Source organism: Antedon mediterranea, chromosome 6 (assembly GCF_964355755.1).
Source record: "Antedon mediterranea chromosome 6, ecAntMedi1.1, whole genome shotgun sequence".
NCBI classification, from domain to species: Eukaryota; Metazoa; Echinodermata; class Crinoidea; order Comatulida; family Antedonidae; genus Antedon; species Antedon mediterranea.
This window is the reverse complement of record NC_092675.1, coordinates 18,743,587-18,749,900: the sequence shown is the minus strand read 5'-3', so window position 1 is coordinate 18,749,900 and position 6,314 is coordinate 18,743,587.

The window sequence follows — 6,314 nt, the reverse complement described above, 5'->3', positions numbered from 1 at the left end:
ACAAAATCTACAAATACTGAGAAAAAATCTTAAAATGTAACTACACAAGCGATACTTAATTTTAAAAATAGATGTATTTGTGAGATTCGAAACATGCGAACACATGGGGACCCTTAGTATAATACGTGTTATTAAAATGGGAATTGGCAGAGTTATTATTAAACATCTGGGCTTTACACAGAAATAGGATAATTGGCTATTAGGATGTATGAACGATATTACATTGTTTGAGTGCTCAAGTTGTCACTCTTGGTAAAACGCACACTGCTGTAACATAACGAAACTCCTAACTCGTCATGGTGATGAGTTCATATCTAGGCTATACGTTGGATGAAACAATAGCTTATCACTTTGAACATAAATACACAAAACGATAACTCGTCATGGTGACGAGTTCACATCTATACTTTTTATGAAACAATAGCTTATTTAGCTTTCAACATAAATGCACAAAACAATAACTCGTCATGGTAACGAGTTTCACATCAATACTTTGGATGAAACAATAGCTTATTTAGCTTTCAACATAATACACAAAAACACTAACTCGTCATGGTGACGAGTTTCACCTCTATACTTTGGATGAAACAATAGCTTAATTAGCTTTCAACATAATGCACAAAACGCTAACTCGTCATGGTGACGAGTTTCACAGCTATCATTGGATGAAACAATAGCTTATTTAGCTTTGAACATAAATACACAAAACACTAACTCGTCATAGTCACGAGTTTTACATCTATACTTTGGATGAAACAATAGCTTATTTAGCTTTAAACATAAATGCACAAACCACTAACTCGTCATGGTGACGAGTTCACATATATACTTTTGATGAAACAATAGCTTATCACTTTGAACATAAATACACAAAATACAAACTCGTCATGGTGACGAGTTTAAATCTATACTTTGGATGAAACAATAGCTTATTTAGCTTTAAACATAAATGCACAAACACCCTAACCTCTCATGGCGACTTACTATTGGTTACATTTTTAGTTTTCATTCTTGTTAAAACAATTACTATTTTTTTATTTTTCATATTTTATGATTTGTAAAAAGAATGGTTTTATATATTTGCAATTCATAAACTCGACCTATTTCAACGATTTCAATGATTATTTTTGGGAAATAATCAATAAAAATCAATCTTTCTTTCTACTCTCTCAACGAACGCTCAAATGACTATGGAATGGATTTCTATGTTTATACTTTGAGTTTAAGACAACACATAATTGTTGTGGTTAAATGTACTTAAGAGGCTTAAATACGAAGAGATTAGTATACATTAACAGAATCTTCTAGTGATACGATATCTGATGGGCCGTCAGAGAAGGAAACATCAAACCGCCATTGAAACATTCATGAATTAATACTGTCAATACAATAAATAGTCTTACTCTTCGATAACAGTAACCTACTCTGATTTAATCTTACAAAATAATGAGCCTTGCGATTGTATTACCAAAACGATTGACAATTAAATGAATACAACTTTTTTTCTAAATTTGGTTGAGGAAATATATGATTGAATGGATAAATTTCAAACTAACATTTCCTCTATGAGAATTGATAGACTTAATTTATGTTTTCAACGTAAAATAATACATATTATCAAATAATATTATAATACATGCAAAATGTACTAATTATATTGGTACTTGCTTGTTCAGTTCTACATACAGTCATTATTTCCATTTGATGAAAATTGTAAAATTAATTATGAAAACATAACTACAACAATAAAGGCCTTTATGCAAAATGATAAATCTTTGAAAGATACGTTAATTACAATAAATTAACGTGGCGCATAACATTAATGTTAAAATCAATTGAGTGTGTTTTTGCAATTTTAACTGTTGTTTTGCCTTCTTGTTATACATACAACCAACAATCTCAATAGATATAGTTTAATTATAATTGTATGATGTTTTCATTTTTCATTTTGTTGAGCCACTTGACAGTGATTCATTTCGCTTTTTGGTTAACCAGTCATTTGAATTTTGAACTCTTTTTTGTTTAGTCATGTTTTTGTTATTTTCTGACGATACAAATGGCAGCGACGGTTCTTCTATTTATCTCCTTCTATTTAATTTTCACTAACTTGTTTGAGTCTCTGTGTAGTCCCTCGACCAATGATACTTTTTTGTTGTTGTTTATTTTTTTAGTAGGCCTATATGTACAATAAATTGAATTGAACATCTCATGAGTTTTGGTATTTAGTTAATGTATTATTCCAATAGATCCTGAGAATCGAATGAAGGGATGAACCAGATGATTTCACTTTTGGAGGAGGAACATTGGATTTCGATAATAAAAATGTGCGTGGCAACATATCTTTCACATGGGAGAAAGAGCATAATAGAGGAAATTTCACTCTTCCTCTTCCTTGGTATTTATGATTCGGATATTTTGGAAGTGAACCAACGTATTGTGAAAGTGAATTCGAATCGTTTTTAACGGAAGCCTGAGCAAATCAAATCAAACTTCGTAAAACATTTTAACAGTAATGATCACCTGATGTCGCCAGTTCAAGGTTAACCGATAAAAAATCACTTTTGAAAATTGTTTGATTTTGATGTGAGCTTCTACTTAAGTTACTTTTCATCGACGTTATAATCTTTTATATAGTGTTCTTGTGGCGCTTACTTATCACACAATCTGTGAAATGGTGGTTTTGATAGTCTGTAAGCTGTTCGGCCTTGCCGGATGGATTGTCAGACGGGTTAACAGCCATCTAAAAGGGTATAATGTTAAGTAGACCTATATAATTATGGCTTTGATTGAAAATTGCATTAATGTATTGAATTGAACAAAATCAAGCAACAGTACCGTTTGTGGACGTAACAACAGAGGCCTACTATTGGCTCAATCTTTATTGCGGTTTATATTGTCTTGTATAATGCTCTGCCGAATTTTGTTGGTTTAAAATTGTTGTCAAAATTCCAGTGGGCCTAACCTTTTCCGAGATTTCAAACAGATCTGTCATATTTATGCTTTTTTTTCAGGAAGATATTCTTATTAAACAGTTATAAATAGTGATATTGATGTTCATTTAATGTTTGTTTGTAAAGGGCTTATGTCATTAAAATAAGTAGCTGAATTCTAATTCTGATTAGGTTTCAGAAGTAAGAATGTGTATCTATACCTAAATTTAATCTAATAATGTCAAAAATATCATGTCAATCCAAGAGAAATTTCACTACAGAGTAGGGTTCCAAGAATTAAATATATGTCATGAGCAACGATTAAGGCACTTAATCTTCATCTCCTTGAATTGAGTTGGATAAGAGAAGATCTTTCTAAAAAATAAACTGGACGTGAAAACAGGAAAACATAAATTCAAAATTCATAGAAAAACACGTGCATGAAACTGAAAGGATACCTTTCTTCACGCAACGTGTTACATAACTGTAACAATGAAATATTTTCGAACATATACTTTCGAAATACAGCTGGATATCCACTAAGAGATATTGAAAATGCGGCCCTCAATCAATCTGGATTGGCGATGGAAGTATACAAGACTAATGCTTTAAAATCCATTAATCCTAAGTCTATAAGTCTAACATTTGGAATGTTAGTTAGATAAAATAAAACCCAATGGTTTCATTATGTTATATGCAATATTATTATTTAATTCAATCAAAATGTCAATAATAATGATTGTTACGGTACATTTAGGTTGAATAATGAAGTGAAATGAAAACTTGTCTTTGTCATTCTACTTTTAAAACAATTCACCACAAAGTAGCCTATGTATAAACACAATTATCCTATGCAGATTATATTATTTACTTTAAGACAAATTCATGACAGTAGGTTTTTTCATTCTACTACTACGGCCATTATTGCAGCTAAATATTTCGTTAGGGGCCCAATCGAGATATTTCGAATGGCGGGTATATATCAAACAAAAATCAATGAATTAATAATAGCTTAATTTTAATAATAGACATTATCAATAACATTTTCAACTTAATACATGTAGATGATCAAAATCTAATTTGCTGTTGGTAGAATAACCTGATTATAATTGGTGTGAGAGGGGGTGAGGTTGGAAGCATGTGAAGGATCCGCTACTGTTTTGTGCATCAATGTATTTTTGTTTTTTTAGTTAAATATTATAAAATAATAACTCATTTAAAGCATTGACATGTTACTCAGGTTATTGTAGGTAAACATCCATATACTGTTGTGAAAATCCAACGAATGTTGCAGTGGCGACCAACGCTGAGAGCAATTCATAGGTTTATTTGGTGCTTTATATTTTAACCTGACGGTTATCAGAAAAAAATCGGTTCAGGAGTTTAGTATCTGAAGACGTCAGTATTATCAGATGACTCTCAATAACGGTGAGTTCAATTTGTGAACATCACCATAAAGTGACGTTGTTATTAATGTTGAACATTCACGAAGATTAAAATCAGAACATACTTTAACATACCATTGTTTTAGAAACATTGATGTTTCTGATTCTAATTTCAATTGAACTTGTTATCTTTAGAGTTTTTATAACCTTTTGCTAAATGCCAGGACTAGATGTGTCATAGCTTGGTTCCTGCACTCTAGGACGCAACGCAAGTAATTTAACCAATCCACGACGCGTTGGGTGATGAGCCATCGCGTTGTCATTGGTCATTTTGTTGTTCTTTCGTTGCGTCATTAGTGGAAACAAGCTTTAATACCAATCCATTAATACAGCATCATAATAACATCGTTAATATAATGTAATTATTTTTTTTATCAAACAATATTAATAAGAAAAATGTAACAATTCATAAATATGACGCACTCCTTCTAATGGAACTTTACGATTGTATGAATACATTTGATGTATAGCCAGTCAATGGCCCATAAACTGCATACACGTGTAGTAACAACACCGCGACAATGTATTAACGAGAAAAATGCACTGTATTAGATTGATCAAAGTAAAAAACGTCACATGAAACCAATAATTATATAAATAGGAATAATACATTAGTGCCGTAAACATAAGCAATAACACTTGGTTCAAGTACCTTAGGGGAATAACTCATACGGTAATCAATTAAAACAATTCTACTACCCATTTTACTTATTGTTTTAAAACACATTACGGTATGCAATGGAGTTTTTTTTTTCAGAGAACTATAAACAAATAAAAGAATAGATTCATGTAACAATTGGACAACAATCAGTTGTTGCATGTATACGAACATTTGGCAGTAATATACACAATAACTGACGAACTGGACGAGACCACCTTACATTAGTGCTTATTAGAAGTACGTTAAATGTTATATGCAAATGTTATAGAACTTCCTTTATTAATTAAACAACTCTTCACAAGATATATTTCCCATTCCCATCATCACCTTAAGAACACACGTTGAGATTTAGGTTGATATAATAAATGTATTCTCTATTTTATTCAAACCCACAGGCAACATTGTCAAGCATCTAAACATTCAAATATATATATAATATTTTTCATTGATTGCTTGCTTTATGGCCAGTGGATAGAATCACGTATTAACATCAGTAAGGAGGCAATAACCTGTGTTATCAAATATGTAGAAGATCTATATTTTCTTCTAGTTTCAGAATATATTCATTTCCTCTGTGGCAACAGCTCTTTAACAAATGCTACTGTAAAACAAATGCAACAGGACTGTAAGAGTACTTAATTATGATGGTTATGATAATGCTTTATCTTAAATTAAAAAAAGTGTATGAAGTTTGTTACAAAGTTTGATAATGGTCTCGTCAGCCAAATGGTTTTCATAACCATTGTTAGAATTTTTTTACCATTCCTATAAATACTTATCTTTCTTTATTTTTTTCTTGAAACAACAAAACACGACAAACGACAATTAAAAATGTAGGATTTTAAGCCGACTCAATATAAACTCATACTATACATTATGGCAGTTTCTATATCACTATTGTATGCAAAAGCATTTTAATTATTAGTGTTAATCATATTTGATGAATTGTAAAGTTCAACATGTACACGTTTGTTTAACATTACCAGAACTTAAGAACTAATTTTTGCCTTTGTCAATATGAGAAATTGGAAACACGCACGTATGCGTGTTATTGAATGTATTAGACTAGTATATATAACCACCTGATACAAACTAAAGCGTTTACATAAACACATTATAAAATACAGTATGTAGTTTGCCTTTTAATTTATATATAAGACAATGCTTTATCGGAAATACTGTAATATTGTACTTGGACGGATTACAATTTAAATACTTTTGTCTTGGTGTAAGCTTGTCTAATCTATAAGACTTTTCGAAAGCCATGGCTTAGACAAC